Raw genomic sequence first — 12,186 nt, 5'->3', positions numbered from 1 at the left:
AAAACCAATCAGAGAAAGCATTCAGTGCTGCGGGTGAGTGATGCTAATGTCACTTATTTCTGCTAAAGAATGAGATCGTGCACTTTTTTAAAAGCGTCTATTCAGAGGTGCAGCTCCTTCCATGCTAGGCGAGTTAAACTATATTATTAAAAAGTCCTACTGCTACTAACTACAACAACGTAGCCAAAGCATTACACTTCAAATACAGACGTGTTAGAAGAAACACATGGGTTTACACGCATAAAAATACAGCTGACACTGCTAAGCCATGCTTGTGGGTAAGACGACTGAAGGTGGTGTATTAAAAGTCCAAACCCAGGCACCCATGGGGCAGAAGGTTCATCAAACTGGATCGTGCTGTCAAAACAGGAGCACCAAACCTTCACGGACTGCTCCAAGCACCTTGCTGCTTTGGGGGGTCAGGCCGAGCCCCGTGTAGCTGCAGACAAGCCGTGCAGGAAAGCCAGGCAGCTCCAGGTGGGTCACGGAGGCCCGGCCGCCCAGCAGCACCTTCTTGCAGCACAGGCGGTTTTTGGCGAGCCAAAAAGAAGGAACAAAGAAAGGTTACGCAGTACATCTCAGAAAAGCCACGTAAGCAGTCTGAGACACACACAAAAAAAAAAGACAGCATGACATTCCCAAACACGAACCCATCTTTCAAATTACAAACTGTCCACCAAAGGGAAAGAGATTTATTAGAAATTAACTGGGAAGGGCAGGGCGAGATTGCCCCGCGCTCATCTACAGCAGCAAGAGAGGGAGAAAAAAAAATCCATCTATCTTCTCTTGCTACCAGCCATGGAGGCAGACAAAAGGTACGTTCTTCCCCCCCACACCAGAACAGGAATATAGGAGTATGGTTTTACGCAGTGCAAATGGTAGACCTGAATTATTTCACAACTAATCGATTATTGCAATTGTCTGTCATTAAATAAACTCTTGGCCATTTCAATCATGAAGTTTTTGTTAATGACTTAATAGTTTAACGCATAAAAAAGCAAAAACGACCAGGCTGTACCAACAACGGAAGGTACTTTGCACGCGTTCAACCTGATCTAAAACGATCGAGTGGAACGTTTTATTTTGAAAACCTTTACCTCTCTTTTCAGGTCATTAATCTCTGCCATTCAGCTGTCTGTTAATTATCTCTTCCCCAGGCCAGCACACAGATCTCCCTCTTCAAAAGTCAGGAACAAAAACGCAAAAGAAGCAGAACACCAGCAGAATTTCGAAAGCCAAGCTCCCAGACACAGCCACCCACCACTCCAAGCAGGTCAGGAAAAAAAAAGGGCTTAAGTGCCTCTGTCCGACACCAGGAACCAACGTAACTGTCTCTGTTAAGCCACGTCCTCTCTTCCTATTTCACAGGGTAAGTAGGTATTAAAAATCTACAAAATTTCACCTTTTTTTTCCCTTAACCGATCAAGACAGAAAAGAAGAAGCTTCTCTTCTCTGACGTACTTTTACCTCAGGTATCCGATCGGGTCTCCCCAGCCTAGGACGACACGCAAGGATTCGAGCAGCGCTTGTATCCTTCAGCTGTGAAGACTTTCATTCCAAAGACCTGGCCTTTTGCACAGTTTAAAAATTAAGCATCTCTAAAAATCCCTTCTCCTCCTACTTACTCAACTGCATTTCCCCGGTTTTTGTGGAGCGGGGAGGAGACTTCACTGTTTCATCATTTCACTTCCTCACAGAAACTGCCAGAGAAAAGAACATTTTAATTTCCTCCCGTACGAAACAGAAAACCCAAGCTTCTAGCAGGCATTCAAAGGCTTCTTTATCAGACCAGAAAGAAACAAAGGCAAAAAAAAAGGCACAACGGATTTGTTTTCTTTTCAGACAAGATTAGGTACTAAGAAGGTACGTTTGAAAACAACAATAACAAACCACCAGGCTGTTTTTCCCTTCCTATTCTCCAGGTTGCACCCACACAAGAAGTGAAGCCTCCGAAGGAGTCACCAGGAAGAAGCGGGCCCTAAGCAGGTGGGAGAAACCCCTCCAAACCCTGGTGCTGGGCTGCTGTGAGGGGGAGCGGGCACGAGCAGAGCACCTCCAGGCCCAGGTAAGGATCTGTGAGGACTGAGACCACCTACGGGTGGCTTTTGTGCGGCCAGCGTCACCTCAGCTCCGGACGACGCTGCCCCAGCGAGCGCAGGACCCCAAGGCACACCCCTCACCTCCGCAAGCAGGAGGCAGCTTGAAAAGCCCCACGAGCCCAGAGCAGCAGAACAGAAACAAACAATAACCAGGTGAAAGTCATAACCATGGATTTACTAAGCCAGCTGATACAAACGAGAAAAGGTGGAGATGCGAAACGTTCTTCGGTCGCCTTCATGCTACCGATTCCGTCCCCCTGGGCAGCGCCAAACGCTGCCGAAATCACCTCCACGGGCACGAGGAGCTTCGTAGCTGCCCGTTCAGCTACCCAGCACGCTGGTACCCTGAGCAGAAAAGGAGTTACATTTCCACAACACAATCTGAACCGACCTGCACAGTTTATACAACTCGGCCTGTAGTTTTCTGCAGTTTCCTAAAAGTACCTTGGGGCTGATGACACACATTTGGCGCCTAGCAATTAAAAATGGCTTTCACAGCACCGAATAAAGTCTCTGTGAATGATTTGCTAATGTAACTCTCTCCTTATTACACCCCAACACGTGAAGCAGCATACGATCCCCGTGGTGGAGTCAGTCGGGACCGCGACGTGCTCCGGACCCAAGCCCTCGCTCGTTGTCTCTGCCGGGCTCATTTTGGCTGGAAACATCCAAAATAAAGCCCAGGGGTTGGTAAAGCGTGGCTTCCATTTGAGCTGCCGTTTGCTCACAGGGGATAAACTCCTCGGTATTTCCTAACTACACGGCGTGGTCTCGCCAAGCCGAGGTTTACGTTACCCTGCCCTCCCTCCTGCCCAGAGCGTACCGATAGTTATTCCCACTCTTCCCTCTCCCTGCCCACATTTCACCCGCAAGCCGTGCGTTTGTCTCCAGTTCCACCGCTCGCTCTGGCACCACTGTTTCCTGGCTATTTCCAAAAGAAGCAAGCCCGTAATTTAGACATCCTAAGGTAACGGAACGGAGCTGATTTTCCCACTCCTCACCGGTGATTAACAAGAAGACACAGCGGGAATTTGAGACCGCGGACCTGGTTTGCAAACCTGGCACTCAGGGAAAAAGGCGCCTTTTAGACTGACTGTAACTGAGTGATTTCAACGCGTATGTTTTTTATAAGGTAAGTTTTCTGACTGCAATCACACTTCAGAGGAATCAGGACAAAACCACCGCTATTATACTACCTCGTAATTTAATCGCTGCCATTCCTACTACACGTGGCTTTTAGTTTTGGTGTAAAGCGTAGCATTATCACATTTAGTCTTTTTTTTTCCACCCAAACAGCTGAGAACAAAGCCAGAAAACCCTATGGTTTTTGTGACTGCTGTTTTCATTCCTCCCTCTGATCCTAACTAACACCAGAGTAAAACATCTCCTTGCTCTGCCCGTGCCCGCGGTGTGATGCTGTGAACGCGAAGCTAAAGCACCGGTATCCTCACGATCTGGGAGTACCTCCTCCTGAAGACCCCCAGAATTTGTTGCAAAATACCACTGTTCCCTTACTCAGGGTTACTTTTAAGCAAGTTTATATATCTATATAAGCAGCTTCGTAACGGCAAGGAAGGAAGAGTGGAAGCCACCGCTGAAAGATAATTTTTGACACGCAAGAGGCTTTACGCAGAAGATGTCAGCAGAACAAGTCACGGGAAGAAACGTGGTTTTAAGATAAGATGCAGGAAACCGGGCTCCGAAGTTGCACCTGAGAGGACAGCTACGGGAGACGCCGGGTTTTCGCCACGCGAGGTATTTCATCCAACACGTCCCGTTTCAGGGCTGGTAACAAAAAATAAAGTCATGCAGATCGTTGTTCCTGTTATCTGAACCGCTCAGGGAAATGACGACGTGTGCTTGGGAAGCTACAGCCACGCAGCTCCCAAACAACTTCTGATTAATTCAGCTTGCCTGGTTTTCCTAAGCTAATTGTCAACAGCAAACGTTGTGGCAAAGCAACTTTTGTAAGGGCCATGAGGATGAATTAAGTGAGCACGGAAATAAGGAACTTGGTAAGGAAAGGAAAAAACACTGAGGGAGAGAGTCATTAACAAAGAGGAATATTTTCACTGTCATCCAGGTCAAGTATTTCTGTTCAACATCCATTTATTTTGCATATTTATTATATAACATGCATTTATTTTGCAATTGATCTATTTAAAGCTCAGTACGGTATTTCCTGGCACTAACTTCAGGGCCTCCAAGAAGAACCACCAGCCTGTTTGCCGAACCGAACCCCTGTGATAAGGAAAGCAGCTTTCTAAAGAGCAGACATGGTTCATCGCCTGCTTTTCTTCCCCTGCTCAGCCCCGTAACGGGAGGCACACGCTGCAGTCACACTCGGTGGAGAAACAGCTTCGCCGTGCGACTGATGGAGTTGGGTGGTTATCACGTGGAAAGCGCTCCTAAAGCTCACGAAGAAAGGGAACTCGAAGCGAACCTGGAACTTGAATCAATTCAGTGTTTTTAATAGTCACTGAATGGGGTTTTTCGACTCAATTTAGAGCTGAAAATATCACCAAATATCGCTGGTTACTGCCCATGAGAAACCTCGGCTGTAACTGAGGCACCAAGCGATGCCGTGCTCCCTTCCCTCCCCAGCAATGAGCAGAACAGGAGATGCCAAATGGGGCAAGAAGGAAAAGAAACCCCTGAGGAGGAAAAGAAACAGACAGCTGCCCCACCGACGTCCCCGAGCAGCGAGGTCCCCCGCCTGAAACGCAAGCCCGTCGTGGAGGGTGAGGCGAATCGAGATGGTGCACGGGTGCTCGCTCCAACCTGGCACCATGTCAGGACAGCACCAGCCCCTGCTGGATCCGAACTAGAGCAAAACTTAAAAAAAAAAAGTAGTTTCAATTCCCTGTGCAAGACAGCGGCTGATTTCACAAGGACCCCGCGTGCCCTTCCCAAGCACGTGAACACACGGTGATTTTATTTCACGCCCCTTCTGCCCGCTGCTATCGCAGCCGTCACGTGTCGGAGACGTGCAGCGCGACCCGATCGAGATCTCCACCGCGTCCCGTTCCGCTTCTCATCCCGCTTCTCGCATCTCTTAGCAGCAGCAGCAAGAACACCAACTTCCACGCTGCCCTCGTGACTTCAGAGAAGCAAGATTAAGACATTTCTTAGCGTGTTTGTTAAATCCTTTAGCTGCCCGCCAAGCAAGAACAGCTGAAACCTGAAATTATAAATATCTCACGCGGTGCAACCTTGCCTTGGTGGAAGGCATTTCCCACACCTGGCACGTCCCGGATGACTGCAGCCATCATCGCAAGCGACCGCCCACCAAAGCAGCTGGAGTTCGGCCTCCCAAGTCCCCCTTCTCCCGACGTGCAGCTTTAAACCTCCTTATGTTTCTCCGGGAAATGTTCCTAAATCCCCACGCTGTGAAAAGCAGATTCCTAAGGAAATCTCTTTAATGTCTGGCCCAGCCTAGGCCAAGGCCCACACGGCTGTTACACACCCCACGCTGGAATTGTGGCACAAAAACTGCAAAATATTTCCGAGCATAAATAAGATTGCTAAGGTATTGCCACCACAGGAACAGAAAATCCTGGTAAGACATCAAATAAGCAATGACAGATGGAAAGAAAAAGAATATTTTCCTTTGAAATACAGCCAGAACGTAAAGACTTAAAAGGACAAAAGCAAACAGACCTGTGCAAGTTTCTCCTTTTTGTAACTTCCTATTTGGCTCCTGTAACATCAGTAAACTCTGGGCTCTTCCTACCCTCACGGCGAAGCATTACCATGCTGTAGGTCCGACACGTTCCCCTTTCCTATCCTGGCCGTATTTCTGGCCACGAACGTGCCAGAAAATCACCGCTACCAGGTAACGCAGCCGCAGGAAGACCCAGGCGAAGCCAAGTGAGGAAGGCGTGACAAAAGCAAAAGCAGGATGCTGCACATCAGCGTTCTTGGATTGAGCAGTTAGCCACCGCTTCTTCCTACATCCTTCACAGACGTGGAAATACTCACCATGTGCCGCCTGGAACCAACCTCCTCACGCCTCAATCACCCACCGGGCTTGGTGCAGCGGATAAGGCAAGGCAGGGGCACGCTCTGCTCGGAGGGAGGGGAAGAGCTGAGCCGAGGGCTGCAGCGGGGAAGCACCCGGGTCTGGCTGCGGCTCTTCGGCCAGCTCCTGCCCAGCGCCAGGGCGCCCAGCTGGGTGCAGAGCCCGACCTTCAGAGCCGTCGGGCAGCCGCAGCAGCGCCAGCCCGCGAAAGCAGGCTCAGGACAGCTCACCTCGTGTCGCTGCGCTGAGTTTTTAGAACAGAATGACGTATCATGTCATAAAACAATGAGCCGGCGAGCAGCGCTTCGGGAAGAGGCGACTAAATGCCACTGGGGTTTTTACTTGCTCCATCATTCACCCAACAGCATGCAGTCGCAGTGCTGAGTTAAGAAGAAATCTTTCATCACAAACCTGTATTCTCATCACAACAGATTTGAGCGGGTGATGAAAGGGAAGGAAGGGAACAGCTGCTAATTTAGGCTGACCTGGGCCGAGAAGCCTCGCGCTGTTCGCGTGGGTACCACCGCGCCGCTGCACCTCCAGGTCACAAGAAAAACCTGCAGCTTGAAGAAAAAGGCACGGAATTTTAATGCTGCCCTTACAGCGTGCTGCCATTCAAAGTGTTTCGGCGTCTCCGAAGAAGGCAGAGAAGGATTTTAAACAGGCACGTTTTAGTGCAACGCAGATAAAAGTTCAGTGCAATCAGGAGAAGTTGCCAGGACGCGAGAAATCTGAACGCGTCCTAAGGCAGGCCCACTCACCCCAGCCCAGGAAAAACCTGCACAGCACCAGTGCACTAAAACCCCGCTACCTAACATCAGGAATTATTATTTAGCTACTGGATGCAGAGAAGAAAATCGTTACTCTTTTTGGTAGCTGTTATCACTTTATTAAAATATTTCAGCAAGGTTTTGAAGAATTTACCTTCTGAAATGTAATTCTTTGCTATCAGCTTACGCTGTCTGCGCTAGGAAACAGAGCGCCTCTTGAGCTAAAATGTGTACTTTCAAATAAAAACAGACGAAGCCCAGTTGTGAAGATAACAGTCCGACTGAACTTCTGAGTTAACCTTAAAATATACCACTATTCAAATGCCTGCCTTTCAATAACAAACCCAGTCGCTGGTTAGCAGACCAGCAGCACACGGCGGCCGAGACAGTAGCAAACCCCTCACAGAAAACACATTAAAATAACAGCAAGAACTCCCATGCAGCTCCCGAGCGGCTGCGAGCATCGGCAACCCACTGACAGCCACGCACCAACATCGCTCCTCCACTTCCTTTCTACTTCAAGCCTTTTCTTTTGCAAACACCCAGGCACCAAATCTTCCCGAAATCGGAGAAGAGCTTTGTTGGCCAGCGCAGGCAGAGAGTTAAACAGGCAAAGCATTTACAGGGACGCTTCTAAACCCATATTGCTTAATTCACCTGATTTAAGTTACCGGAGCACAAGGGAAACACTTTTCCTACGTTAAAGTAAAGAAGCGCTCCGTTCTGCTCCGGTCCTCAGCATTCGGCGCGCCCCTCGTACCTCCGCCCAGACTTTGCCACGACCCCTCCGCGTCCTGCAGCGCAGGCGGTCACACAACTAATTCCCGAGGCTGCCGCGCGGTCCGCTGCGCTGCTCCGCGCCGTCTGCTTCCAGGTTAGGGGTCCCATGCCAAAGGTGAGGCCACCTGCTGAACAGAGCGCAAACCCGGCTTTGGAAGCGCCTCTTCTTTGGGTGAGGCCTCCCAGGAATGGGTGGCCCTGCTCCTGTGCTGCCCGATTCCCACCCACTCGGTGGCAAAGAGCTGCAAAGGGGTGCTGGGCTCAGCAGGGGAGCTCAGCTACGAGCGGCGAGGCCAGCCTCCTGGCTGCCCAAACACACCGAAAACACGTTTTGATCCGGATGTCCACGTTATAGAGACTTAAATAAGAGAAAACACCAGGAAACCGAGGGAAGCACAGCATTTATCGCAGGCCGGTGACAGTATTGCTGCATGTTAAGGTATTTAGGTGGACAGAAGGGGTTTGCAGAACCACCTGCCATGCTCAAAGCATGCCCACCTTCCCAGAGAGGACTCTCAGGGAACTGAATTCATAAATTAAAAAAAAAAAAAAAAAGCCATATCAGCAACTTTTACATCTGACCTAAACCAAGATGTAAGTAACCCAGCGAGGCTCCCACTAACGTTCACCACCCAAGTCCCCGAATGCAGACAGATCATTTCTTGAAGCTCACAAAGAAGAAATACGAGGATGAACAACGCCCTCACTGACAGCGACCACCCAACACCACAGCTTGCAAGCCCAGCCAAGAGGCTCAGACCCGACCTGCGCAGCACCAGGCCCCCACACCACCTTCTGCGGCCGCTCCGTCCTTCCGAAACACGCGTGTCCAGCCTCACCGCTGCCATGACGGGCGCCTGCCCTCGGCCCCACAGAAAAGCTTACCCGTGGAGCGGAGAAATCTCCCCCGCCGCTCTGATCAGCTGCAAAGCCGGCATCTGCAGGCTCCAACCACCTCAGGTAGCTTCGCAACTGACGTTACTGACGGCTTTGCCACCTCGACCACAAACTGCGCCGGCTTGCTCACGCCGTGCTAGGGAAGGAGGCTCACCATCTTGGTGAGGTTTCTTGGCTTTTAGGGCAGCCCGAAAGGGTGTTTATGCTTGTGGGGAGCAATTAATGTGGATGTAAGGGCTACGTGGATACAAAACACACTACAAAGACGCTGCTTTGTGCAGCCATTCCCTGATAAAGGCTGGTTAAATATAGCGGCAGCCGCCCCATGAAGTTAGGAAGTCTCCACCTGGGTTTTACCACCGCTTCGGTCCTGCAGTTCATCGATAAAACACAACAGAAATCAGGAGAAAAAGGACGGGCTTGCAGCACCTCCCCTTCATTTAAATGCCACGGACAATCCCCAAAACGAAGTAACGGATGGAGGGAAGAGACATTTATTTATGCTTGCAAACAGCTGTGTGAGTCAAAGCCTCACCTCCAAGCTCGGGGTTACCCACAGCGCAGGCTGCTCAGCCAACATCACGACACGTTTCTCTGAAGTCCTCAGAGCACCACGACAAAACCGCAGAAAGCTGCTCAATAAAATTAAACTTCTTCGCATTCTGTACTCCGTCAAAATCAATTTCTCTTTCACTCCAGCTTCCGTCGCCCCTCTTTTCCCCCTCCCAAAGCAGGGCGTACTTAAATTATTAGAACTAATTCATTAATGCAAATTAATTTGGTGCCTGTTTCTCAGAACCTCTTAGATTAGGACTCCACCATTTTCTACCAGAGGTAAACAAAAAAGTAAACAGCGATGCTGTGCAGCCTGAAACCAACAGATGCCTTAAAACTTTAAAACACCTCTAATGAAATTGTTGTGAGCGTAATAATTTCCACTTAAACGTGGCTGACACTACGTAAGAAGCTAAATAGGTACAGTCTTGATATGTTTCAAAAGGAAAATCCCTTGGCTCCGTTCACATCTGGCTACTTGTGAGAGCTTCACCTGCCCAACGAAGCGGGTGAACCACCACCAGGTGAACGTGGCCTGCAAGTTTTTGCCTCGGTAGCAGCAAACTCATACGGTATTTAAACACACAGACAACGTTTTTATTTCCTAAAGATAAACCAGCACGGGAACATTTGACAGACATTAGCTAGGAGAATTATTTTATACTGCCGCATGATTATGTACCCAATGTACGCAGTTTTCTTCAGCTTTACCGCATGAGAACGGCTGTTAAGCACAGCCAGCTCTACAGCAACGTCTCTCAGCACTCATTACCCCAAAATTAATACCTCCATAAAAACAAACCTTAAAAAAACCATAGCGCCGGCTAGCTTTCCCTTCCGTGTCACCCAGCGACAGGCAGGCACGGAGGGTTTTCGCCTTGCTCTCCAAGGAGCGAAGGGCTCCCCCAGCAATAAAGCCCACGGCAGCGAGGTATCGATAATCAGAAAGGCAGGAGCGCGGCGTTACCAGCGAACTCCCTGTCTCTGCTTCATCCCGTTACGTTCGACATCACCGGGATTTCCTGCCTGGAATTCTTAATGCGAGAGCCACAAGACGCCACGCAAATAATTAGAATAATGCTGCCTTCGCAAGTTTCCTATTTTAAAGCTGGATTTACTTCCTGGTAATACGCCGCTCGTTAAGCACGGCATAACCTGAGCACTTCCGAATCATTTTTAAAAAAAATTAAGTAGAACAACGTAAGGAAGGGGAAGCAAAAACCCTCCGAGATCCCTCCAGCGAAAGCCAGTCATGGTGAATCACAGTCCCCGCGGCGCACAAACGGCTTTCATTTAGGATTCACCTTTGCAGGGCCTTTGCTTTGTCTCTTTCTCAATCGTTACAGCCCCGGAGCCTGAGGATCCAAGCCCCTAAAACGCTGTGGGGCGGCGGAGGAATGCGCATGTGGGTGGCAGACGAGGAGGAGGAGGAGGAAGAGGAGAAGGAGGAGGAGGAAGAAGGGGTTCCCACCCCCCCAAGCAGGAGCTTCCCAGGCAAGGCGCCGCAGTGCTTCCCAGCGCCGCAGCACGCAGGGATGGATGCTGGCTCCGAACCCCCCCCCCCCCCCCCCGGGCTCGCCCCGTGCCCCCAGCCCCAGCCGCATGCCCCCAGCCCCTGGTGCCTCCCCCGAGCCCCTCCCGCTGCTCGCCCCCACACCCCCCATGGCCCCCCAGCCCTGCGGCCTCCATTTGGGCCTCGGGGTCCCTCAAGGCCCCTCAGGGCTCAGCCCCCACCCCCTCACCCCCGCAGCCTCCCAACCTCCCCTCAGCCCCCCTTGAGCCCCCTCAGCCCCCCACCTCCTCCCAGCCCTCTCAGAGCCCCCTCAGCCCCCAGCCTCCCCTCGGAGCCCCCTCCGGCCCAGCCTCGCCTCCGTCTCCAACCTCCCCTCAGCCTCCATCCCCCTCAGAGCCTCCGCAGTCCCCTCAGAGCCCCCCCAGAGCCCCCCTCAGAGCCTCCTCAGCCCCCAACCTTCCCTCAGGCCCTGTCTCCTCAGCCCCCAGCCTCCATCCGCCTCAGAGCCCCCTCAGCGCCTCCTCAGGCCCCTCAGAGCCCCCCTCAGAGCCTCCTCAGCCCCCGTCCCCTCAGCCCCCGTCCCCTCAGCCCCCAGCCTCCATCCGCCTCAGAGCCTCCCCATCCCCCTCAGAGCCTCCTCAGCCCCCCGCATCCCCTCAGCCCCGTCCCCCCTCAGGCCCCTCACGTCCCCTCCACGGCGGGGCCGAGGACCGGGCCCTGCGCTACGAACGAGGCCCAGAGGTTGAGGCCGTGCCGGGCTCACCTGCACCCCGCGGCCGGGGTCGGAGCCGGGGCCGGAGCCGGAGCCGGGGCCGGGCAGCCCCGGTCGGGGCGGGGCGAGGCGGGGGCGGCTCCGGGCGGCGGCGGCGCCCCCTGACCGCTCCTGACGGGACCCGGCGACGCCGACCGCGGGCGGGCGGGCGGGGGAGGGGCCGGCGCCGCGCGCAGCACTCACCGCGCATGCGCCGCTCCCGGTCCTCCGCGCGGGCGCGTGCACGCAGCGCGCCGCCCACGGCGGGGGCGCGCATGTGGGGGGTAGGAGGGGGGGGAGAGGAGGGGGGCGCGTGCGCAGTGCGGGCGTGGAAGGGAGGGGAGGGGGCGAATCACGCAGTCACGCGTGGGGGGTGTGGGCACGGGGAGGGGGGTGGATAAACACGTGGAGGCCGCGGGCGAAAAGCGGCAGCAAAATGTGACTTCCCTGACCGGGAATCGAACCCGGGCCGCGGCGGTGAGAGCGCCGAATCCTAACCACTAGACCACCAGGGAGGGCTGGGGGCAGCTGCCGCGCGCCGCGCCTCGAGCTCAGCGTCGCCACCGGGGCTGTGGTGATGGAGGCCCGGTTCCCTCAGGGCCCGGCTCCCGCAGGCCCCGGGGGGGTGCAGCGGCGGTCCCGGGCCTCCTCAGGAGGTGCTCGCCCCCGGCACCGGCCGGGCTCCGTCACCACTACGTAACCCCTCCTCAGCGCCCTCCCCGCACGCCCTTTCCTCCAGGCACCACCTCAGTACCCAGCCTGCGCCCCCCGGGGCTGCCGGCTCTGGCCTGCCCCAGGAG

General features: G+C 53.2%; 1 protein-coding gene across 4 annotated transcripts in view; it reads right to left on the bottom strand.

Moving 5' to 3' along the window:
• The window catches only part of DNAJC5 (DnaJ heat shock protein family (Hsp40) member C5), a 31,254-nt gene extending 19,677 nt beyond the window's left edge, over positions 1–11,577 (bottom strand). The window contains exons 1-3 of one of the 4 annotated variants that reach the window (XM_080558792.1): positions 6,606–6,683; positions 6,351–6,500; positions 6,081–6,164 (exon numbers count right to left, since the gene is read on the bottom strand). The gene's annotated coding sequence lies outside the window, so the exon portion shown is untranslated. Of the gene's footprint in view, positions 1–6,080; positions 6,165–6,350; positions 6,501–6,605; positions 6,684–10,426; positions 10,508–11,398 lie in introns of those variants that run through there. The other 3 variants (XM_080558794.1, XM_080558791.1, XM_080558793.1) reach the window with 3 other exon arrangements.
• Between the last annotated feature and the right edge of the window lie 609 nt (positions 11,578–12,186).

The sequence above is a fragment of the Anser brachyrhynchus genome (genome assembly GCF_964034855.1).
Source record: "Anser brachyrhynchus genome assembly, chromosome: 16".
Classification (NCBI taxonomy): Eukaryota; Metazoa; Chordata; class Aves; order Anseriformes; family Anatidae; genus Anser; species Anser brachyrhynchus.
This window is presented reverse-complemented; position numbering and strand designations above follow the sequence as displayed.